This window comes from Strix uralensis, chromosome 1 (assembly GCF_047716275.1).
Source record: "Strix uralensis isolate ZFMK-TIS-50842 chromosome 1, bStrUra1, whole genome shotgun sequence".
Lineage (NCBI taxonomy): Eukaryota > Metazoa > Chordata > Aves > Strigiformes > Strigidae > Strix > Strix uralensis.
In genome coordinates, this window is record NC_133972.1 from 92,463,317 (window position 1) to 92,489,631 (window position 26,315).

The 26,315-nt window shown below is 40.5% G+C and overlaps 1 protein-coding gene across 3 annotated transcripts in view; it reads right to left on the reverse strand.

Moving 5' to 3' along the window:
• The window catches only part of FBXL7 (F-box and leucine rich repeat protein 7), a 197,057-nt gene that overhangs the window by 22,954 nt on the left and 147,788 nt on the right, over window positions 1-26,315 (reverse strand). Inside the window, exons 1-2 of one of the 3 annotated variants that reach the window (XM_074874019.1) lie at window positions 6,008-6,134; window positions 5,819-5,892 (exon numbers count right to left, since the gene is read on the reverse strand). The exons of the other annotated variants lie outside the window; for them this stretch is intronic. The gene's annotated coding sequence lies outside the window, so the exon portion shown is untranslated. Of the gene's footprint in view, window positions 1-5,818; window positions 5,893-6,007; window positions 6,135-26,315 lie in introns of those variants that run through there. 3 annotated transcript variants of the gene reach the window in all.

Genomic DNA, 26,315 nt, shown 5'->3' on the forward strand with positions numbered 1-26,315 from the left:
AGAGGGTGAGTTGGGATTGACATCTAGAGCTTTCTAGGAAGCAGTGAGATAAAACAAAACAAAACAAAACACAACAATAGAGGAATTCATCTATGAGGAAAATTCTGCTTTAAGCTGCTGTTTAGGCAAAATGACCCAAGAATTTTCCCAGCCTTTATCAACAGCCACCCCTGATTTGTCAGCCATCCTTGCTTTTCTAAAACAGAGAAGTAAAACTCTTACTGAAAGAATTTGTTGGGGTGCATGAAAAATGAAAGGACATCATAACAGTGAATAATCAATAGTAATTTTCATCAGTGAAGCTGTGCCACTCTTTTCCATCAGGTTGGCAGAGATACACTGTGCTGAGAAGCAGTGCCCTTGCTACAACTTTTTCAAGGCTGTTTCAGTGCACTTGTTTACAGATTTTGTACTCCTGATTCATAATATACAGACCATTCTCCATTTTGGGAGAAAAAAGGATGAAGTTTACTGCAAGGTACATGATCCACAGAAGCACATTAAACCCTGCTCATGTGGGCTGATAAGACTGCTGCACTTCAGTGGAAATTCCTCAAGATGCTCTCTTTTTTACCTATAATACAATGAATATACCGAAGATCCTTGTAACTTACAACTTGAGTTTGAAAGACAGCATTTGCTGGCCTCAGTTCTGGGACTCCTGAGCAGCACACTCCATTGCTAACCTTTCTTCTCGCTGTAGAAAAAGTAGCATGTGTTCTCCTTCTTTGCAGAATAGAGGCTACAGTGGGATGCACTACGTTAAGCCCATGGACAGGGACTACCTGAACTACAAAATTGGCACTAAAGTCCTAGTGAATTCACACTCAGACTACACTCAGACTACCTTCAGTTCAACTGACACTTTTCCTTCTAAGACCAGCTTCAGAAGTTAGACTAGATGACACAAAGCAGGGGTGAAAGTTATGCTCTGTTAAGCTGCAGAGAGAGCAAAACAGTGTCCAACTGGTGTACTAGTATTATATTTAAGCTGCAAAGTGATGACAAGGTTGTGTTTAAAGGATGTGTGATTTAAATTAAGGTACCTGTAATGAGCTTTGGGTTCTAGAAAAGGTATTTAACATTGTGCTACAGTTCCACTAGGTACTGAAGTTTCGGGTGGACAAATTATAGCAATGACTTCATCTTCTCCTTCTTAATTGCACAAGACTTCAAGCAAAAGGCTAACACAAAAAAGAAATTTATAAAAATGTATTTCTAGCATTTTTCAGTATAATTTGGAAACATGGAGCACAGGCAATAAAGAGAGATCACAAAGTCACATCTTAAAACTTCTAATGAGGAGGTAAAAAGAATTTATATTAGGAAATGTTTTAGAAACCCTCAGTGACTTCATATTTTCCAGCTCACTGGATTTACAAGCAAAGAGACTGATGCTGCAGTAACTGGATGCCGAGTACTTCCTGGGATGTGCAGAGTAGCAGTGGCTACTGTACGTTCAGAGCAGTCAGCATCTCACAGGATCACAACTCCCCTCACCCCACGCTAAATCTGAAACACTGCCAGCTTCGTTCACTCTCTGTTCTATTTGTGGCAAAGAGACTTTTCTAACATCAGTAATTGCCTGGAAAGTATTCCTCTCATTTCATTATAGTGAGCTATGCTCCACTGAATTTGTGACTATTTATAGTATGTACCATGCGTAGTAAGTAACATGACACTGAGAAAGTGTCAGTATGAGAAATGCTGAATTAAGAAGTGAGATGAGATTGCAAACATTGGGCCACCAAGCTACTATAATGCAGTTATAATGACATTTACTTGCTACTTCATTTTAATTCCATTTACAGAACATGTGAGCTACGTGCAAGGCAGTGGTATTACACACAATTCAGGAAAATACTTTTGTAGCCCTGTGGGTGATTCAAGAACTAGTACAAAATGTTGAAGCTTTCACTATTTAATATCTTATACAGTTTGTAAGACAGTGAAAACTGTTGCCAATTCCTGATCATCCTTTAGTTTGTGGGAATAGGTGTCTGCATCACAAGGCATCCCTCTTTTTCAGTTTGGATTGACTTTTGACCTGGGACAGGGAAGCAAACAGAGGTGACAAATGCATTGCTCCTTCTGAAACAGGACATTTTCAATGACAGGAGTGCACATGGCAGCTTGTGTCTTACAGAGGTCTCTCTAGTCCTAGAGCACTGAAGTCCTTCCATTTGAATCTCAGGAGTTAAATTCTCCCTAGGAGTTAAATTCTCTCTCCATACTACATGAAATGAGTCTTTTGTTCACTGCCTGCTGAAATGGGATGCCTGTACATCAACCTGGAGATGGAAAACAAGCTATCAATGATCTGTCTCTCCCCTGAGCCACATCACACATGGCTTTTGCAGTATTTGAATTCTGCCACTACAGCATCAGGCTGTGATTTAAATGCATAAAACCCTAGTATGAAAGTAGTTCATACTTTACAGAAAGGTGTCTGTACCCAGGGTCCGCATTAGCAGAGCACAAGGCTGATGCACAGACTGCACAGTTCACGTGGAGCGTTACCCCTTATTGAACAAAACCTGGTCTTGACCATCCTGCCTTTTTAAGGAAAACACCTTATAAGGCTTTAAGGTTACTGAAATGATGTAGCAAACACATACCTTGCTGAAGTGATACTTGACTCACAGGAATTTATGCCAAATGGCCTCTGTTGATTTAGAAATCTCTATTTCATAAACTCTGGAAGGAAAGAAGCCTACATTCCCAAGTGATCTGCTATGTTATAAAACATCCAGAAGCCATTTGAAAACCACACAATAAGAAAAGGTTTCAGAGAGGCATGCAGTGCCTCCACCCACGAGGGCTGATCATGAGGCATGGACATCAGCTTTTCCTTCCTCCGAAACAAAGGAGGGATGCCTGCCTTGGGACTGAGCCATGGTTCCTGCACACCCGAGCCAACCGGTCACATCTCTTCATTACTTTTTATATCTACAGCACTCACCAGTGATGCTACTGAGTCTTCTTTACTGAGCATAATGAGTTTCATGCAAGTGTAGCCGTATCTGGGGAACAATTCATGCAGAATAAGCTATTTTAGCTGCCATAGCCTGCTCCTTTGACAAATTGCTTACATCCTTGTAACACAACAAAGCCTCATCTGCCTGCAGTACACTGCAGCAAGCTCAGCAGCCTTTCTGTGAACAGCTATTTGATCTTTGAAGGGAATTTAGATTTTTGTTTACAGAAAAACTCCAAAATGTCAAGAACAAAAAGCAACCTTATCACACTTAAAGTGCATTTAGCAGTCTTGCCATACATAAAGGTATGGGTGGAGGGTGTGCTTCTACACCTTGCACATGCAGCATGAGATTACTGCTGATATCAAAATGAGATCTAGGAACACACAATGATGGCAACCTTGGCAAATGATCAGGGGTATCACCGCCTTTTAAGATAGGAACGTGAGCGAACAATTTGTGGTGTGCATGTGTGAAAAATGCATAAAACCAGAGGGTGCTTCCCAAAACTGATCATGTTAAAAGGGAAGAAAATCATCACCCTCCAAACAGTCACCTTAAAGAGGAAGAAAATCATCAGCCAGATAAAGCAGCCTCCCAGTCAGAGGCCATGAGCTGCCTACCTTCAGGCAGGTTGCTTCAGGCAGAGACCCACACCTCATGGGGTGCATGTGAGCTCCTGGGTGCTGCCTCACCAGCTGCAAGAAGCAGCACAGGGCCCCTGAGGTGAGAGTACCCACATCTCCTGCAGGACATGGGCGCAGTCACAGATGGGGCAGGGGGTGACTGTAACCCACACGTGCTGGTAGAACGTGTGTGTGTGTACCTGTGAGAGACTAGAACTTTTGGGGATTAAAGCTGTTTATCTGTAGGTGTTTATTAACATTTATTCAGTGTTCTATGTTATGATTTATCTGTGACATTACTGGTACTGATCCCAAATGTTTAGTTCATTGACTACGGATTAATTTCATATCCTTATTAAACTGCTTTGATCCTAATTTTAGTTTAATCTATGTGAACTGAATAGTACTGCACTGCAGCACATGGCTGTGATTCATCACTCACTGCTGTTTGTTTCTGTTATATTCTTAAGGATGAGAAAACTGATTTACAGCAGGTGTCGACAAGGGTTTCAAAGTAAAGCTAGGGATTAAAGAGTGTTGTTTAACCAGCTGCAACAAGCCATTGCTTAGAAAAGGTGTGGACAAACTCCAAAAGCAACCTAGGTCTGACTGTGTGTTTGTGGAGCACCGGTAGCGCTACATAGTGGAGCAACAGGGAGATGCTGAACACCTGCACCGAGGGATCATGTTCTGCCTTGGCAAGGGGTGTAGCTGGTTCAGACTCAGGTTCTCCAGCAGGGAATCACAACCTTGGTATAATCTAATTATCTCTCCATACATATATGTGTGTTATTTCCACATATAGCTATATTTGGCTATATGTAAAGGCAGACTACTATAATTACAGATGGCCAGAAATGAAACAGTAGTTCTGAATTTTCTTATTAAGTATGGAAAGTACTGGAAACCACAGAAGTGCTATGACTGAATGAAAAGCTTACCTTTCATTTATAAAAGTTTGTGCTAGGGAAAACTTAATAATATACAACTAAAATCATCAGGAAATCAAATTAAAGACAATTAAATAAATTATTTAAAACATTTTTCTAGGGAAAGATGTCAAATTCCTTATGAGGATACTCCAATCACTCAGTTAAAACAGAAGGATTTTACCCTATTAACTTTCTCTCTTTTTTCATTTTTTCTTTCAAAATATTTAAGATCAGGAATTGGCATACTACAATAGATGAATTTCTTTGAAGAATTATATATATATGGAAAAAAAAAAAGAACAGGCACACTGGTAATGACTATTTTCTAAGCTGAGTTAAATTTAGCTTATTATGCTAAAATTAATTAAAAATTAATTTAGTTAAGCCACAGAATATTTTTCTGTGAAACATTTGATATACCTTTAGAATAAGGGGCGCTTACAGAGGTTCCATCTGCTATATTTAAAACTGAAACACTTTGTGATAGCACTGCTCAGAAAACAAATAGATATGAGCTGTAAGACTTTAAGAGATTCCAAGCTACTGAAATATTGTAACTGCAAATTTACAACACAAGGGAAACAGCTTCCAGTGTGTGTCCAGTGCATCCGTGTGACTCAGCCAGGCAATGACCCTTCTCACTCTCCCGGGAGTAATACTACTTGGAGCTGTACTAACCTATGAGAGGCACAACTACACTATAGTCTTTTCCACGCTCCTACCCATATTTTAACTGAATTCCCCCTTATTAAACATGTCTCCTCCTTCAGCAGAGTGGCACAAGCACAGACACAATAAACCCCAAGAATGATTTGGGGTTTTATCTGGTCCTCAGGTGAGCTCCAGTGCAGCCGGTGGGGTGATGCAGCCAGGGGACGCACTAATGCAGGACCAGATCTCCCAACCGTGGGAAATGTGGAGCACAGCCCGCAGCCAGGGGCATCTGTAGCTGTGGGAGACATGCTGCAGAAATGGGACACGTTCCCAAATTATGGTAAGCACAGTGGTTTCAGAGGACACCACGTGCACTGAGCTGGCTTCAGTATGACAGTGTAAAAGTGCTGCCATTTCACTCATTTCCCTTTTGTGTGCCCTCTGTTAAAACCCACAGTTCCACTGCACAATATGATGTCAAAAATGTCATACAGATAATGACAAGTGGAGCCAGAGGATGAAGCCAGATGTTTATTCTTATGTTTTAACCAATATAAACTAGATTAGGAAATTCATTTTATAGTTAATTGCATATTTTAAAATAAGCAGTTGTAACTATTGCACTAACCTACAAGGAATTCAGATGCTGTTGGACGTCTTGGCAACCTTGATGTAAACTCATATTCTGCTTCTTTCAAAAGGCTGTATCCAAAAGAAACATTGCATCAAATGTATTGTTAAGACTTTCCCCAGCATGTGCTTTGACATCTAGGCATGTTTTATGAGTCAGGGTGGTTGAGAAGCTTAAGCAACAGACCTGATGCTGCTGCATCTGACAGATTCACCACTTGTAGAAAGTAAGTTGCCTGTCTTCTTTTGACAGCTGAACAGGACATCTCAGCCACTTGACTTCATGCTCCCCATCAGTACACTCGCATCAGCATTCTCCAGCTTCAGCACGCAACCAGGCACAGCACTCATCAGAGCTGAGCGGCCGCCTCTGCAGCTGCCACTTACATGATCCTGGTAACAGGGAAGGAACGAAGGGGCCCCAGGGCACTTTGAGACACCCATGCTCTCAAAGCAGTTGACAGGCACCTAAGTGACTTCAATCAACTGTAAGCATGCTACACTATTAACTGCCCCCTGCATTCCCCACCGTAGCATTGGCAGCTTACTTCTAGCACACCTAATTAGTCACCAATAATCACCTAGCAGCCTGAGAAGCAGCTCTCAGATGGCAAGCTCAGTCTGGTCGCAGAAGAGGTCTGTTTCCTTGAAATTGCACCTTCTGGTACTGGAACATTAAAGGCAAGTGAGGTTCACAGAGCCACAGAAAGATTTCTTTCCTCAAAGGAATATTATAGGTTGGCATGACCACATGGTGCCACCAACCCAACTGTGCTAGACACCCCATGAAGATGATGCAGAATATTACAAACTGGAAACCACAGTAAGCAACACATCTAATAGTTGTGCTCACCCTGCCATGCATCTTTCTCTGTCCTGAGGTCCCTCTACTACTATGAGCATTCAGATATGGCTCCTGAAATGCAATCTGTTGTTTCTCAGCACAAGTAGTAAAAATCATGGACCCAGAGCCAGGTGTAACTTGTCCACCATCACAGGCAGTAGTGACGCCTGCTAGCTAATGCCTGTGAGTGGTTGGTGCCTGTAAGTTGAGGTCTGTAACAATTAGTGATAAGAGAAGCATTCCATTATACCTTATGTGGTTATGTTGTCCCCAGTTGTGTATACCTGGAAGTCTCAAAGGGGGGGGCATATTAAGAAATTCTTTTACCAAACAATGTTTAACTTTGTATTTAACAAGGCCTGAGTGATTAAAATGCACAGAGAAGATATCCCAACCTTGAGAATAGATACATCCTGGCAGAAATGCTCAAACAAGACAGATAAGAAAGAACAGCCTGGTCAGACAACAGAGCTAGGAAACATCCACAGAGAAGAAATTGTCCTCAAAAGACTCGTGACCATAAAAGGGAAAAAGTAGTAGGGGGCTAACCCTCCAAACAACCACCCGAGACCCCCACGCATGCATACTGTAGTTTTGCAAGGCCTGCATTATGTAAATGTAGTAGATAGGCAGAAAGGTGAAGACTTCTTGGAAAATATATTAATATTCATGTCTTCAAGGTGTATAAAAGATGAACTTTTGTTTTCGCGTATGCATGTTAGGTGGAGTGATCCCCCGTGCATCCAGCGCTGCAATAAAGAATGATTGCCTTCTAAAACTTCAAACTAAGTCTTAGAGGGTTCTTTTGAGACCAAATTTACAGTAACAGTAAGTAGTTGCAGCAAACAAAATCTCTTTATGCAGATACAAACTGATCTAGTTTAAAGGAAAAAAAAAAGACAAAGCAAAAGCAAGCAGAGTGCAGGTGCTTGGGAAATAAGCCAATGCATAATATAACACAAATTTCTCAAACACCTTAAGTTAGACATGCTATCAGGCTTGAAATACAACTCTGTAGACACACCACTGTACTTTGCAGTTTGGAATCACCAGAATATTGCAAGCAACTCTGAAAAACCTGGGAACCCTAAGGTTCATTAATTGAAGTAGTTTCAGTTTTCAATTCAAGTTTTGTTTACCCTTTATGACAGAACAGATCCAAGCTGAGACATACTATGAGGATTCTGCTAGTAAATCAGTAATCACAACAAAGTCTATTCAAGAGGAAGACTCTTTAACATTCACTCATTAACTGTTTTGAAATCTTATGAAGAAAGACTTGATGTCACTTTAGAAAAAAAAAAGAGAGAAATCAAAACAGGTAAATTAACCAGCCTCCCTTAAAACATGGAGTTACCTACTATCAGAGGCCTGTGGTGAGAGTGAAGTTAAAGCTTTTACCACTGATTTCTACCATCTGGCCAATACATCACACATTTTAGTTTTCTATATACTGTACTATAAACACATACTAGATTTAAGCTTTGTATATGAACCATTCACCAGCAGAACCCAAAATATCCCATTGCACACCACAACAGAAATTTGCTATCCACAGGATGGTTTGTTTGTGCCTCTAACTTCTCTCTGCCACAGAACCCTCCAACTCCTACAACTCTCTGCAGAGAAACTCCTAGAGCTTGCTCTTTTGTGTCACTATCAGCACACACAGCACAGCGCTGCTAGCAAGTAAACTTGGCGGAGGCTCACAAAATACGCAATTTAACAATCAAGGGCCTTGTTGAGTTGGACCTTTTATTGAACACAATTCTGGCCCTTGTCTCCCCTCTCTGTTTATAAGGCTTACCAAGTATATAAACTATTGCTCTTAAATTATGAGGACCCACATTTATGAGAGCAATTATCCTTTGTTTGTTTAGAAAGGCTATTTGTCTTTCTCCTGTCTCCTAAATGCCTTGCTGCCTCCTTTGCCCAAAACAAAGCAAAATGTTTGGATTTTTATTTGAGGGTGGGCTCCATCTGAAGTTCACTTAACAAGAGGAAATCTCTGCTATAACCATTGGATGGGGGGGAGGAGTGGGAGGAAGAGATCAAGCCTTGCTCCAGTTCAAATGAAAGCTAGGCAAGGCAATTGTTTGGAGGAATAGATAAAGTTTTTTGATTTTATACCTCTATAAAATTCATTATAAAGTTGGGCTGGTTTTGCTTCCAAAAAAAAAAAAAAAAAAAAAATCATAGTACACATCAGTTAATAAATACCTCACTGTCACTGTGCATTAGGGCAGGGTAAGGTTTGGACACTTGACTGGTCCTTCTGCAGCCTGTTCAGATGAGATGGAAAGTAAAAACTCACCGCCGGGAGTTTAAAAAGACCATGGTATCCCTAAAGAATGGATTAAACTATAACTTCCAAAAGAATAAAATACATCTTTGTAACACTGCTCTATTCGGAATTAATACTGCCAACATAACATACGTTTGAGGTCTGCATGCAAGTGCACTTGGCTGGCTGACTGTGCTTCCCAGCGAGTTGTCAAGTAGCGAGCATAGATGGATTTCCTTTAACGTTTTCAGAAAAATGATCCTACATATCAGCTCTGTCATTCCTGTAACTCCAACAGAACTTTAAGACCTGAACAGCCCTGTGGCCTGTAGCCAACTGGCTATTTACCCTGAGGACTGCTGTTCTTCCTTCCTCACCAGAATTTGCATCATGCGCCCTCCGCTACACAAGGCAACACCCAGACTGAGCCTTTGAAATCATCTACTTAAAGAAAAAGAAAGCTAAGTTGCCTGGAAAGCCACAGCAGCGGTAGGGAAAGGAAACAGAAAGGTGATGCAGCTCCCCCTTTTTTCAGCCACACACCTCCTCACTGTCAGTAAGGATTGAAGCTGTGCTTTAATATGAGATGCCCTGGGTAGGGGAAAACCTCCATCATACTTTCAAGCATGAAACTCCATAAAGGTCCTTCTGATGGAGGAGGATGGGACAGATCTAGAGTAGCTGAGCTTCATCTTGGAGAAAAAAGAGAGATTTTTAAAACAAGTGCTGCAGAACCGTGTCAACAGAAGGGAGCAACAGGGCTGGCGGGTGCAAGGAAAGCTGCTCGGTGGGCAGAGTCATTACACAACCACCAGTGCTGGAGCACAGAAGAGAAACGCAGCATGGAAAAAGCCTTCCAGAAAAGTGGCAGTTGTTTTGTTCAACAAAGCCTGATGAGAAGATACTTCAGAAGTGCAATGCATTTTCTAAATTGGGGGAATCTTAATTATATGACAGGGAAAACTCATGCCTTTAAGTTCAGTGGTTGTTTTGCTCTCCATGTAGCAGTCACCCATCATCTAGGCAACTTTTATTCACTGAAATTCAATGTTTCAGTGCAGAAAGAGGAAAGCACCAGTCACTTGCAGGCTGAAAGTACATTTTGCTATTTATAAGCAACTGACACACCCTAATACAGTTTCCATATCCAAATATGATTAGCAGAGATCTTGTAATGGGACTTCATGACACTTACCAAGTTATAATAAAGGAGCTTATCTTTCATGATGCAGGATGCTTTACACTCTCAGCAAGGCACCTCTGAAATAAAAGCACAAGTTCCCCTTCTTGTAGAACCTGCTTTCAAGGTTAAATAAATACAGTCATCTTCTGGTAGAAATATGAAGTATTAATCATGAAAAGCATGAAGATGAGATCATACAAGAGCTAATGCCATTCTACTTTCCAGAAGCAGTCTTTTTACTCCCCAATCCTCATTTTTTAATTTTTAATTCTTTTTTTAAACCATCAACAATTCTTTTTATGAAGTAACTTTACGCCATGTCCTAAATATGAATTTTATAGAAAGCTTTTGCTGTAAAAGAGTTGTCTGGTTTGATTAATAGTCATCTTGAACAGGAAATACTTGCATAATGTGAATACATCTTGGACACAGATCTGGCTCACAGTAGGTCTTTTGTGCTGCAGAGACTAACCTGGAACTGTTCCCACTGATACTGCTTTAAACAATCCTGCTGGACTGCAGGGTGCGGACACCAGCATCTCCTTCTGCAGGTTTTAAGCAATCCAGCTGAGCAGGGGAATTTACCCAAGTTCCACCAGCTATGGACAAAGAAGAGAAACTGCCTGATTACTGAGCTGTATAACCTGGCCTTTCTGTCAGAAAGCTTTTCACGTCTATCGCACAGCTCAGCATCGAGCGCTTAGAGACCTCTGAATACAGACAGCTAAAATATGGAAAATTTAGGATTACTTGTAAACTGTCAAACAAAACCTCTGTGTGCAGCAGCCTCAACCAAAAAAGAGAAAAAGAGTACTAAAAGGACAGAGAAGGATCTGGTGAATATAGTCCACTTGAGTTTTCAGAAGATGCTCAATTAATGTCTACCTGGAAGGTCCTGAGAGACTGGGCAGCCGAAAGGAGATGTGGGAAGATCTCAAAGATGAAGTCTTTATTTATTTATGAGAACAGGAAACAAAGTAAGAGTTATCAGTTGGTTCTTGCCATTAAAGGAAGGATCTGGACAGTTCAATATGCTCATAAGTAATCTAGAAAATGTGGTTAATAGGAAAACAATGAATATGATTTTTGCTACATTAAACTGTTCAAGGAGGTAAAGATGAGGGCTTACTCTGAAGAACTGCAGAAATGTCTAATCACACTCTGTTATTGGACATTACATTGTCAAATAATTTAATGTAGATATGAATGAAACTCATTTGGATAAACTTTCAGGCATACACACATAAATATACAATTTTCCATACAAAGTGAAGGAGTTTGAGCTGATCATTACTAATGAAGAGTAAGATCTTGGGATTGCAACAGACAGTTACACACTGTAGTTCCAAGTGTCACTAAAAAGCTATACCACACCTATTTTCTTGCACTAGAGAACAGAGGAGACACCATTGACAGGCTCAAAATAAATGGATGTGAGATAGTAATGATCTCTAGCTGGAGGATGGCAGCATTTGCAGAACAAGACTTATCACCTCTCCTCCTATCCTATTCATAACGCTTATACTTTTTGTTCAGCTCCACCACTGTTTTCAATCTGACTCCTTCCTCTCCCACACGGTTTTTCAAATCCTGTAAGAATGCCATATAAGCACTTCCAATAAATATAGGGCTGAAAACACATTATACTGCAAAGTGTTAAGAGCTGCTGTCTCTTCTATATAGAGTACTGCAAACGTGATTAAAACTGATGAGTGTTCTCAAGCCCTAAGAGTGACTGGAAGGTACAATTAAATGTCTCTTTTTATAAGAACAGCTGGAGCCAAATGGTGGTGAAAAACTGGTGAGGGTCATAAGTCAAGAAAGTAAGCTGTGAACTGGGTCAAGAAAAGGTTAAGTTGTAAACAGGCAATCTGGCATTTAGGGCTAAAAAATTTAATGTGCAGTCAATTGCTTAAGTGGGTAAATATTAGGCTTCCTAATAAACATGTCTGAAGGTAAGGGAAAGAAAAAACACAGCGGGAGAGGTGCATTTTCTGACAACAGCACAAAGGTAAGGTAGACCTAGGTAACACACACAAGAACTAGTAATCTAACTCAGAAGACTGATGTGTGTAGCGCATAAGCGAGCTTCTCTTGTTTGCTAGTACCAGAACTGTGTTAGGGACTTCCTGAAGTTCAGAAAACTGGGAGAATAATTCTTAGACTAATTTTTGGAAACAGCCTTCCCTGTACTTCCAACCTTCCTCGGGCCAATGGCTCAAGCTAGCATTACTCCAAATGAATTTTGAATTCTGCAATGTTGACGGAGTTTTCTTGTCAGATTTTAAAAATTTCAGCCAGACACCATCTGTAAAAATCATACAGCAGAGTTGTGATCCATGTCTGACCACCTGCAGTGTTATACAAGAACTCTGGTGGAAACAAGGGAAATTTTATTTCCCCAGAAGGTCCTGCAAGACAAAAACATTCAGAAAATGGTTGGTATTTGACACTACTTTTATTAAAATCTAGTCAAGGAAGAAAGGAGAATATTTTCTGAGCTATCCAAGTCTCAAGATGAGTAAACAGAACTGTAGCAGGTATGGCAAGGAAAGACAAGGTTTAATATTAACAGGATCTAAAAGTTATTGCTTGATATTGTCAGAGAAAAAAAAATGTAATAACGAAGAAACAGCTCCCCTCTTCAGGGCATGAGAGGCAACAGAAGCTGAGGAACAGGCTCACACAAGCAGCCCACATTTAGAAACCCCCCCCTCGGGAATGCCTGATGTGGAAAAATCAATTCATTTCCAGTGACTGAAGAAGCAAAAGATGCTGTTGTCACCTGAGGAAAGGGAAAAGGTCACTGGCATGGGAAGGAAGAATGATCCTGTAGTTAAAGTTACCACAACTGCTCTGGGACTGCACAGTTATCAGGCAGCCTAAGCCACAACAGTTGTGGTGTTTCTGCACAGTTTACAGAGTAACTGTGCAGTGGCATTTTCCCAGAATGTATTTTTCCCCCTTCAGCATCTCTCCACTCAGCACACTCCTGAGCTTCTGCAATAATTAGAGACACACCCCCAGGGCCCAGGATTCTATAAAAAGGCTCCCAGGCAGTACCAAGGCTTGCAGTTATCTGTATTGCATACACCAAATACTGCCCAGCCAAAGCATGATTCATCTTTCTTGAGTGTACTTACGTTAGGGTGTCCTCTTAGTCACATGTAGTTACAACATCAAGCAACCGTAAGCAGTGCCCAAGTGCAGCATCAAGGAGCTTTTGCTGCCTTACAGCTGTGAGTACTGCTTTGGAGCAGAGCTGGATTGCTGCTAAAACAGCATAGCAGAAGCCGAGAGCCAGGGGAGCTAATGCCTGTCCAGGGGTTTAATCCCAGGAAGGGAGAAGTCAACTTGAAGTGAAGCTGCTTCAGTGAATTGTTCATGCTGACCTTCAAGACTGCCCTAATTTTACCAGTACAGAAAGGTCACTTTTGTAATAATGAGTAACTCTATCAAAAACATTATTTTAACAGTAGTGCTGAGAACACAGTGGGTCTGCAATTGATAAAACAAGGAAACTCCACCAAGGTGTTTTTAAAGGGTTTGGTTAGAGGAAAAAGGTAAGAAAGCAACTTAATGAAAAAGCAGCAAAACAAAACACATCATGCACAGAGTTCACTGGAGTTCAGTTTTCATATATTTTATACTTTTTTTCCAACACTATTGCTGTTTCTGAAATGGTCTGCTGTACTCCAGGAACAATGAAGAGCCACACAAATAAATAAATAAGCTAAGATCTAAGTTCCCTTCAGGTTATTTGAAAAGGAACAGGTATCATCTGACAACTTTATTACAGCTTTTAAAGTATACTAAACACCTGTAGGGAACAGTGAGAGCATTAAGAAAAAGGGAAGTGAACTAAGCAGGAACAAAGACGTTCATAACTTAGCATCAGAAAAGGAATTACAAATATATTTGGATGCTCAGTCTGCATCACTAGAAATACAGTACCTGTGGTAAGGAGGCACATTGCCATAACATGAAAAAAACCCACTCCCTTCAATGATTTATATGATACATTATCAGTGAGATAAATCACCGTGGTTAGGCTGACAACTGCAGTGTTATCAACACACAAAAAACAGCTGTAAATTGAGAGAAAACCTATACTGCTCTCCAGAAAGGTATACTGAGCATCAAAATATTACTAATTGACTTTTCTACAGAAAAAATAAAGGTAGATTTCTTGAATCCTCATCTTTTACCATGCAAACCTTCAGAAGAAAAGCCTCACCACCATCTTTTTAGGAGCTGTGGTGGTCAGTCACCAAAGGCATTCAGCTGCCTCGTAGAACTGCCAGAACCTAGCCAGTCCCATCCTGGAGCTTAACCCTGCTCACTTGACAAGGGTAGCTATAACCCATGCAGTCCCACATGTGATAGCCGAGATTGCTGCCAGCGCTCCAAAAGTGTAAGCACAAAGGCACATAGCATACCTCAGAGAAGAACTTCACAAGTTTACCTGCCATTACAGGAAAAAAAAAAAATCAATACTGATAAGTTCCCTCTCACCTCTGAGTCACCACTTGCCTTGAGCCTCACCCCTGCCATTTAAGGCAATGGTCATCTTTATTCTGCACAGTTATTTAAAAATAGTTTACTATTTGGTGTGTTTATCTCAGCCTGCTTCATTTGACTAGCTTCATCTTCTGAGTTTCATGCTACCTCTTCTGGCATTTCTTTCTGAAAGACTGCTGTCATATTGTTTAGTGTCTACTTGACCATCCAGCTTAAATGTTTATGCAAGCGACTACTCTACTGGTATTCTTACTAATAAAACTCTTCTCTGAACCACCGTTTGATTTCCATGCCCTCTTCTCTATGACCAGTATACATTTTGAAAGATTTCACCTTAAGAAATTCTTGCCTATTGCCATAATCTTCTGCAGGGTTTTTCCCAATATTCCTCATTTTTCATAGCACCACCTAAGACCTCTGCTTCAAAATATGTACATGCACATGCTTATCATACCTTTAGTTCCCTATTGCGAATGGGTCGTGGAATGGACCACAACACTGCCTAATCCCTTAAATTACAGACACTAAATAGAGTTACAGACACTAAATAATACCATTGCTACTGCACTAGTCTCATCACTGATACATCTCTGATTCTTTCCAAGTGAACCTCTTCAATCAGGAATGTGCCTTTTCCTGGGACAGGATCCTACCATTTGACTTTCTAGCCCAAGACTTAGTTTACACATTGCAGGACAGCCTCCATGATCCTCTGCAGACCCAAATGGCCTTGGAGTATAGTTAACAGCCAGTGACCTTCTCACACACTCTGCCTCCCTCCGCTCCCCTTCATGTCTTCAAATAGCGTAAGTCACCCAGAACAAGGGATAAAAAGCTGTATGCGTGTTACCTCATTCTCTGTGTTCCCTAAAGCCCACAGCCCTTTTGCAGTTGCTCTCCACTCCAGCTGACCTTCTAGCATGAAAAAGCAGCCCTGTCTCACTCAGGGACTCTGTCGTTTTGCTTGTGCAGCAGGTAGGTCATCAAGCTTCTCTCATGTGCTTCCTCAGTAGTTTCTCCTAGCTCATGCAAAATCCCGTCCTTTTTTCAACATTTGTAATTTTAATATTTCTCTGAACCCAGGTGTAGTTCATAGAGACTAACCAATGCGCAGCTTAAGGGAAACTTGTTACTCTCCATCTTAGAAACCGCTCCAAAGGAGATCTGTATCACTGTTTTATATTCCCACTTCTTTACACTCTAATAGTCTTTTTATAGCCTCCATCACCTTTGCACATTCAGGAAGGAAACAGTACAGAACTGATTGGAGAAACAAAATTACTAAAGAAAAAAGTAGACACTGTCCCAGCTTACGCAGTAAACACTGTTAACAGCTCTACAAACCCTGAAACAGAGTGAGTCAAATTATGAACCAGTGTTAAAAGAAAAAAAAAAAAAAGAAAAAGGCAAAAAAAGCCCCCCTAAAACACCCTCAGCCTGGAAAACTTTTTCCTTGTCAGAAACAAAGAGAAGGAAAACAAAGCCAAAAGGTGTGTGGTCCAAAGTGCTGGATTCAAAGTCAAATAGCTGTATCTAACCAAAATACTCTACACAATGCCATGTGAGCTCTTGGAGTTTGACTCTCCTGTGTGCCTCTTAGCAGGAAGAGATGGTGTTGTACATCAGTTTTAGTCAGCACCCTCTTTATTAAAATACATCTTTGAAGAGACATGCTTAGAGTTTTAGTTTTAGCATCAAAAGTTTCACTTTGCCTACTGAAGTTAAGCATTCATTGCACACAAGCCTCTTCTGTGTAGCTGGAGGGAAAGTGCAGTACAATGTGAAACAAAATGCATTTGATCATGTCTACAGGAAAAGAAAAAAAATGTATTATTTAACAACTTATGTTAAAAACTGTAAATATAAAAGAATCAAGGGTTTGACGCAGAGGAGAGCAAAGAATTTAAAACTGAATTTGTTCCTTTTTTAAAGTACAAAAATCAGGGATTTAGAAAAAGAAGCTCACAATCTTATCAATAGCTCAAAATTTAGACATTATTGTGTTGGTTCATGAGATTTATTTTCAAAGAATTCAGACTCAATCTTTATGTGATAGGCTAGAATTACTTACAAATATTTAATAAGTGGGTCTTATTTTATATATTTGCACAAGACCCACTCAATGCCAATGTAAAACATGTTTTAATCTGGATCTCAATATTTATACTTGCAACTTCTTCCAAATTTCTGAAGTTTACGTTTATACTGCAGAGCATTCTGAAAGCATTGCTTGTATTATAGAGCGGCAAACTATTCCATTTTCACTCTGATTTGATGTGACTACAAAGTTTTCTTGAATGTAGGCCTTCAATACAGAAACTTTTGATCTTTATAAAAATGTAATGAGGAAAGGAAAGGACCTTAACATATAACTGCCTTAACCTAGCCAGACCAGTATTTAACTTTTTATGTATTTTACTTAAACAAAATGTAAGTGACTCTAGGGAAAGCAACGTTAATAAACACGATCATATAAACTTTACGGTGAAAATTCAATTTTACCTTTAATAGCATCTCTCAAACAGTAAACTTTATTATAAGACCAATAACTTTTAATCAGATCGTAGCACCAAAATCAGGTGTTTCATTTTCAATTTTTAATCAGTTTGTCCAATTGCTTCTTGGAATATTTCATGCCCTAAATAAGATAAAAAAATGCCAATGAAAGTGTCAGATTCTGCTGGAAACTGGACTAATGCCTTCACTTTCCTTGGTTCCAGGAAAATTTTTCCTGACCAAGAAAAACATTCCTCTTTGGTTACTTCAAGGTTCTGTATCTGAGAAGCAGAGATGCTAACATAAGAGGAGAAAGACTAGAATTTGTCCAGAAAGCCATTCTGAAACTTGGGTTTAGTAACACTTTCAGAGTCACACTACTCTCAGATAATTTGGCTCAAATTCTGTCTAATGACAACAAGAAAATAATTGCGATACAAGCTGATCATAGGTCTCTATATTTGTTTGTTCAGTTTAAGTCTCCATAATGCCCTACACTGTACTCCTACGCACTATCATCCTCTGCACTTATTGCTAATCTTTCCATTTGAAGTTTCCAGATATGCTCTAGGGCATTTTCACTCTGCCCTCATCACAGCATTTGCAGCACACAAATGTGCATAGCCTGGATTTTCCCATAAGTCTACTTTAAGACACTATTGTTCTTTACATGCAAACATATAATTTGCCAAACACTAATTTCTTTCTCAAGCCATAATGTCTTTAGCATACTTAAAGGCAACTCCACAAACTTTATATGCTAGGTTAGCGCATCATTAACTTATTCGGGGATGATATTTACATCTCTTTCCCAAGAACACATGGAAGAGCTCTTGCCCTTTCGGAAATTCTGTGTAGAGCCAAGTTTTGCATGCTTAGTGCAAGCACTCAGGTTCTTGGGAGCTGTCAGGTCTGAATGCTCAGTTTGAGTGACTATGCCCAGACTTGCCATAACAGTTGCTTGAGCTTCTGCACTGGGGGATAGGAAAGAGAATGAAGATGCAAGATGCAAGCATAATCTGCTCTACCATTGTAACATTTCCACCAGCCCATGAAAAAAAATAATCTTGGCTTTCAACTGCAACTGTGTGTGGCTGAAGAGTGTAAATCAAAACAGCAATCTGTGATCCACAAGTGCAGTTTGAAGTCAACTTTGCTGTACAAGCAAAAAGAACACTCCTGCCTCTACAGAGCCGAGGTTGAACATAAGCACTGCACATACAGCACAAGAAAAGAGATGCTTGGGTTCTGCATGGTTAGGATTTTGCCAAAATACAGAAATATTTGAAGGGAAATAAAAGCTGTCATATGCAACATCAATCTTTGCAGTCCTATGGAATGTCATGAAATAATGAAGGGCAAGAAACTTCCTGGAATCATTACTTTGTCATTACTGAATCTTCTGCACTTTTGTCTTGCCACCAGTTCTGATAATGTTGAAAAAGAGTCCTACAGACTGATGTTGGTGTAACTGCACCCAAGAGCCTGCCCTAAATTTAGTACCTATCCTATGAAAATTCTAATTTAATTTATTTGCGAAGATGTATGGTGGCTATAAAACATGTACATTTTTGTAATGTCATAAAATTATCCTTTCATGTACATTTCAGCCAGCTAAAGCAGCTATTGAAAATTTTTTAATTATTCATAATGAATACTGTACCTCTAAAGGGAAAAAATGCAAACCAACTGCATCCTCCTTCTCTAAAGCTACTGTAGTTTTAAAAGCAGACAAAACTTGTGCACAAAGTAACGTATTGATGGGCTTATCTCTGAAGTATACTACACCATCCATGGGCACAAACCAATCCTTTCATGCTCTCTGGAAAGAAAAACATGACCAGTTCTTCAGAAATTCCCCCACTCCATTACCTGAGATTCTGGACGACTCGGATGTATGTTTCCAGTGCTTCCAATAATTTAACAGGCTCACAGGTTTCCGCATTCTCTTAAGATTACTCAGACTAGAGAAACTATATGCCAAGATGAAGGAATTACAACAGCATTACTTTGGCACACATGGTGACAGAAAGGGTCTCTAAAATCAGAAGCATTAAGGAATAGAAAGCAATTATTCTTACAGAACACAACTCTGCAGAATTTAACGCAAGCTGAAAGGGAGAGACAAGGTGAAACGTTCCAGGGGATTTCTCACTATTAGCAGAACACTTTCTTAGTTCAAGGACCAAAATAGCAGCTGCCCTTGATTAACAGCTTGTTTCTGCTCTTCTGGATACTGCAAACCTGTCACACCACAGGACAGTTACAAGATATATTTTCTTCAGTGCCAGGCCAGGCTCAGGAGGTTCCACCCTGTCAAATGGGTTGATGCAACTCCACGTGGAGCCACACCATTCACTGGATTGCTAAAATGCTGTAGTTGTAAGAGCATCCTATTGTGTCACAGCACTGCATGACTCGCACAGCTGAGTCCCACCACTCACAAGTTTGGCTCTAGCTCACGTTTTGGGAAGGCAGCACCACAGTCTCTTCTCTCACATGCCAGAAGAAATGGATCAGTGAACCCCAGGTGGGATGTGCTGTGCTGCAGCCAAAATGAGGCCAGTTTTAAGAGGCCAAAAGCAGCCCTTTGAAGTGTCAATAGATGTAATGCTCCGCATCATCTCACATACCGGGGAGTTTTCTGCCAGGGGTCACAATGAGACCCAAGGTTTGCTGCACAGAGACATGATCTGTAACTCTGCTGTCATGAGCTCAAGCAAGGTACGACAGCCACTGTGCCTTCATCATTAGTGAGGCATGTTGCAGTTGGAATATATGCAGCAAGAACGAAAAAGGATACAAGACCAGACCCACAAATCAACTAATTGAAGAGACCTATGGAAAGCTAACTTCATGACAATGAAACTGTAACATGAAGGTACTTATAGACATCTGGCAAAGGATTTCCAGTGCTTAACCTTTGCTTTCAAAAACAGAATATCCAGACATTGGGAAAGAGATGAAGGTATAGGTTCTGAACCACTCTCAGCCTCTGCAGGCTTGTAAGATACATGAAATAATATACTTTTGTTCCCAAGCAAATGTCTTTTAAATTAATAGTATAGAGCCATTGCAAACTATCCACAGGGAGAAATGCCTTAGTACTCATGCTGTTGCCATATAACTACTCCAAACACTATCCTTGATACTCACAGATGAATTCAATTGTTTAGTGAGTTTAGATGACTGTTAGAAGCAACTATTTCTGCCGGGTTTTTTTAAATCTTTATAAAGTCTTCTCCCCTTGTGCCTCCTTCTCATTTTAGTACAAAATATGCTCCCATGTTGAATGTGGCTTTAAAGAAAATTACATGGTTTACAACAGAATTCAAATTATATTCATAATTTTAAAATTCTGTTTCCTGAGACATGGTATATAAAATCCCAGTTGCTTCAGCAGATTTAAAAGAGCAAACATGCATAAAAAGCTAAGCACAAAATGCTTAAATCCAGTCTTATTTAGCAAGCACATGTTCTACACTGCTGGATAGATTCCAGAATGAAGCTTCACATTATTTCCAAATAATCTTTACAGCCCTATAAATGGGTCCATTGTATGAACTTTTTGGATTGGACACATAAGCAGATAACAGATTTACTCGATGCTGTAACTGAAAACAGGCATATATTCAGTACAAAACTTACCCCAAGATCAAGGATTGCCAAGCGCGTTGGTCAATGTAATAAGAAAATGAGGCAAAATGTTGGGAGTCCCCCCAGGAAACTAGACCTGAAGGCTCCCAACCCCCAAGGCACAGGATGTACCAAACTACATCTTGTCACAAGCTCTTCCAACTCTGAGGTGGGCTTTAAGACATCAGGCAACATTTTATCCTTAGGCTGACTGAGCATCCCACCAGCCTTTATTAAAGATGCTGTAGAATAAAGCAGCACCCGTTGTAAGCAGTTACGCCTTCTTGTTTGATGCTGTGAAGAAGGCTCTGTTGCATCTGTTCTCCTCGCAAAACCAACTGATTTCATGTACAGCATGATCACGTCAAAAAGAAGGAGGCAAAAAGTGGATGTGCCACCCTGAACTCCATCAAACAAGTGAACTACTCCTGTGCAAATCTGGGGGCTACAACCCTGTCATTCAAGTGCTCTTATTATTCTTCTGCCTAGAGTACAGTGCAAGGTACAACCCAGCTGGGCTGTCTTAGCTCCTACTCTATAAGAGGTAAGTCAGATGCTTGATCACTGTTGGGGGATATCTGAAATGGTACTTCATAAAACAAAGGTCCTAGCTTTGGGGTGGACCACCTATAGTGATAATTCACCTTCCTGTTCTCCAGAAGAAGGAAGAAAAGGGACTATGTAGCACTTTTCTTCACTGCCTACTTGGCCTAATTTGGGGGCTCTGGTCTGTGCCTCAGTCACACTTGTACTAGTCACAGAATGACTGTAAGTACCTGATTGAGCAACATTCATTTCTTGTATCACCTTCCCAAACACTTAAAACCAAAAATCTTTTAGTAAGTTGATGCATATTTATTTCTTTCTGCCAGAGACATACCTGAAGTGCAACCTCTACAGTAGTTCTGTGGCATTAGGAAACGCTCAAGTAATGGCCACTGTTTTCCCACGGGCTGTGAGGGTGCAGTCATTTGCGTAGCATTACCGAGGGGTACTACATGACTCTCACACCATTAACTTCTGCTCCTTGTGCATTTTACATTCATGTTTCTGTAGTCACTGGCTGAAATGGCAATCAACTGCTAGATCAGTAAAAGCTATCGTAGCAGCGAGCTCCTCAGCTGGCAGTGGCTAGATGAAGCCCCTCCACAACTTGCCTACAGAGAACTGAATAGAATACAGGAGAAAACATAATTTGCTAAATAATATAATAATAATAATACAATTTATAATATAATAATATTCTGTCTACAGCACAGAAGTAGGATTGCTGCCTTTGTTTTTCAGCTCCATAGTATGATATCATTGTATCAGTCAAGTTAGTTCACAAGACATCCATTTACATCTTAAGAAAATGAAGACTTAACAAACAAAGAAAACTGGAAAACTTTGTTCATAAGACATGTTAGAGCTCACCTTATTAAAAAAAATAATGTAACACAGGGACAAGTTTCTGGTCATATTCACATGACTGTAACATGAGACAATAAGAATAGAGTTTAAACATTTCGTTCGCAGGTACAGTCCCTGCACTGTCTGCTGGATAACTCAAAGGAGGTGATAGCCGAGAAGAAGCAGATTGAACATTTCACCCCTGACTGGCAAAGTGGTGATGTACTGCCAGTTTGCTTCAGCTAAGTTGAACTTCAACCACAACCATACTGGCCTTAAAGAAAGGTTTCCCTAGAAACCTTCCTGCATCTCTAATTACACTTTTAACCAAGCCTTCTACTTGCTAAATTCAGAATTCAATTTGCTAATATCAGAAATGTATTAATGCTTTTACATTATATGGGCCAAAAGAAACTAAACCGTGATTGGGCTAACATGTTTTTCCAACACACTTCCACAACCGTGGCAGTAAATCCCCCTCGCAACACAAGCAGCAACATGACAGGAGCAGAGGCTTGTGCCTCCCAATAAGCAATACATGTCATCTCGTGGACAAAATGCCCTCAGGGAAACTGTGTGGGTAAGAAACTGCAGCCAGTAGATGCCTGAATGAACTCATAGTTGATAAAGGCCAGAAATATCCAGTTACCAGAGGAAAACAGAAAACCAACCCTGTGTTTGCTCAGTCTGGATCCTTTAAAGAAATGTGTAAGATCCCTTTGGAAGAGAATGTGGAAGCAAAAATTCACATAGGTTCTACTGGACACCAAAACATAAAATAAACAAAATTACAGACTCAACAGGAATACTGGCTTAATGTATTTCCAACTCCTCTCCCTCCTCCCAGACAGCTTCTCCACAATCCACAGGCAGTATAAGTTTCAGGTCATGCTGTTTTCCATAAAAGCCAAGCATTTGTCCACCTTTCCTCCTGCTTTATAGTCACCCATCACTTCTGCTGTCAGGTGGCTGGACCAACACAGTCTATCTACACTCCAAACAGTTGTTAAACTGTTAACAAGCTGTGAAGATTGCTGCAGCTATTTTGGACCTACAGAACAGCTCATGTGTCCAAAACCTTGTATTCCCACCACTCATTAATATTATGTTATTCGGTCCAAAAAATAAATTACCTCTCCCCAGAAATCCCGCCTGTGAAACTTGAAGCACACTGCCCACGGCAAAGTAGGGTGCTGCCAAAGCTGCCTCAAGAAGACTCAGCTCAGTGTTGCCCTCCAACCCAGCAGCATCCTTACTTCATCTGCTAACAGCCATTTCTAATTGTTTTCCATCCCTAACTACTTAATGCTGCCAGGCAGGCCCTCCTCAACTCCATGTGATTTACTTAAGCAATGCCAGTGATTCATCCTGCACAAGATCTTTAAGGAATGTGGGCTATTTTCTGTGCTTGTATTTACACTAAAAACTTCTCTATTGTTTATATTTCCTTTCACAGCCCCCAGACTGTTTATTAAGGCATCAAATATCAACAATGTCCTCCAGACCGGTGATGCTCTTGGTTAACCATCCTGATCAAACCATGGCCAAACTGTGACGGAACTGTCAAATAAGTCTGTGGTAAGAAAGATTTTAAATCCCTTAGGGAGACATGGCTTATTCAAAAAATGCAATAAATATTTTTTTTTTATATTTATTTTTAAAAAATTTATTATGTGGTTGCTTAGTTTCATTTAACCTTTTAAAAAAACCAATTTGCTGGTTTAAGGAAAGAAATATTGACATATTCTGCCAATCCTTTCTCCCTCATTCATTTATTTCCTTGTTCGATTGTGCTCCAAGTGTCTATTTCACTTACTAACAATTAAGCTCAGAATTTCTACATTTTTAGATGCCTATGTACTGAGGTAGTATCCACATGCCACAGGAGAGAGTGGATTGTACTGTGCCAGCAAGAGAGGCAGTTCCCACCTGGCAAAGTTAATAGAACCCATTCTCTGGTGCTGCAGGTCCTTCTGGGCCCAAGTGAGATATTGCTGAGGTGCTGCCACTGATCCAGCTCAGGCACCTTTGCTCTGCTGTTAAGTTTACCTCTGTTCTGGAATCCTTGCAGTACAGGTAGAAGTGAGTACCAAGACCATCTGATCCAGTTGATCAAACCCAATTTTTCTAAAAGGCATAAGGGAAATCAAGTGCTGCCTGCAGTTGCCTTCAGATGTTCAGATGGGAAACGGAAGCATCACACATACCAGCATACCCTCTGACATGCAAGACGGGATGCAATCAATTTTCTTTGTTGTTATTGTGGGGTTTTGAGAGTGTGGAGGGTTTGTTTGTTTTTTTAAAACCCTCTACATTTCCCTGTCCCCCATCTCCACAGAGAACCTCCACAGCTCATCTCAGAGTCCCTCTCCTCAGTGCAGGAAAAATACTGATTTTAATTCTGAAAGTTCCCAGTCTCTGTCATCAGACAAGATAGCAGCTGTTGCAAGTGGTCCTCATAAGGATTCAAGCTACATTGCCTCTCATAGATCCTAATAACCTTCTTGGGATGCCCATGGAACACAACCCGGTAAAGAAGTCCTACAAATATCCTTACGCGATACATAAGAGATAAGCGTCTTTTACAGACTCCAATTCAGGGGATCTGCTGTTCAGCCAGAAGGCAACTGTAAAGGTACTAGATTTTTATCCCCCTGTTCTGTGGAAAAAGTATATAATCCAATTTTATCATCTTCCATGAGTAACCACAACAGAGTTGTGGTTTGGTATGTGGATAGGAAATGCCAAGCAGGAAGAGAACCCTGTCTCTGTTGGCACTAATGTAACCTCTGCTAGCATACCACACTGCTCTGCTGTCCACAACACAAATAGTACGGAAAAACAGGAGAGAGATCAATAAGAGCCACAAGAATGACTAAAACATATTTCATCAGACTAGGAAATTCAAGCAGCTCAAGATATTTATCTTACAGAGAAGATCCAGGAAAACTGTTTGCAAGTGCTAGTAGGAAAAGGCAGATTTGATAGAGGACTACTCAGCTTTGGATCTAAAACATATAATTATGTATAACACTTGGAAACTGCAATAGACATACTTATTGGAAACAAGATTTTTTTTTTTTTTTTTTTTTAAACATCAAGTCCAATGAAGCTCTGGAACAGCTTATGAGATAGATTCCCTCCACCCATTTTTCAGCTGATTTTTAGAATTCTACAAAAGACATACTGTCATATAAGGAAGGAAAGGTCTGTGGCTCCTGTCTATGCAGGAGGTAAAATGCACTCATGACAGTCCCTTCTGGTGTGAGAAATTACTAAATTCATAGAAACTTCAAAGTTATTTTGCAACATCTTCAAAGAGATTATTCTTCTTTTAGAATCACCACCAGTTAGGTCTGGAAATAATTACCATTATGCTGGAATTTGGTTTCAATTTTTAAAGAAAAATTATTCTGCCACCATCTTTGCAACCACTTAAGCAATATCCCTGAGTAACTACAAAGAATGAAAGAGGAATGATGGAGAGGAAAACGAAAGCAATATATTACCTTATTATTCAACTGCCTAATGCAAGAGCTAATATACAAGGAGGGCATCTCCCATATCATTAAATCATTTAATTTGCTAACTTTTCCAAAAAAGGAATGAGTACCATTTAATTCATATTATAATTCAGTAATATCTGGAGCTTTCAGTTCCAGGAACCAAAACATCCCCAACACAGATGCTGCGCAGCCGTTGTGCATTCTCTCATCTGCTCTTGCAGAGTGCTGCCTTCCCCTCCTGTGAGTGCAGAGTTGCTGCTCTGGAGTATCTGAAGAGCTGCTCACGTACCCTGCACTCACCCAGCGCCATGCAACATCACCATCTGGTGACTAACCCACAGAAAAGGAGTCTGCTCTTCTGGTTTGATCTTCTCCTTCAACTGCACCGAAGCCTGCCAACAGGCCTCCCTCCTCCATGGCCTGAGATGCCATGACATGTGTGCGGCACATGAGCCACCTTACTGGCGGGGAGGGCAACCACACTGCTGCGAAAGTTGTGCCTTGGGACTGGCCAGCTGTGAGCCAGCGGCTCCTGAGAGGCAGCCCGCTGCCACAGCCATGGTGCTGGCCTCCCTCAGCCCCTTTGCACAGCAAAAGCACTCCCTGCTTCAAATATGTCCTCACTGGAGGGGA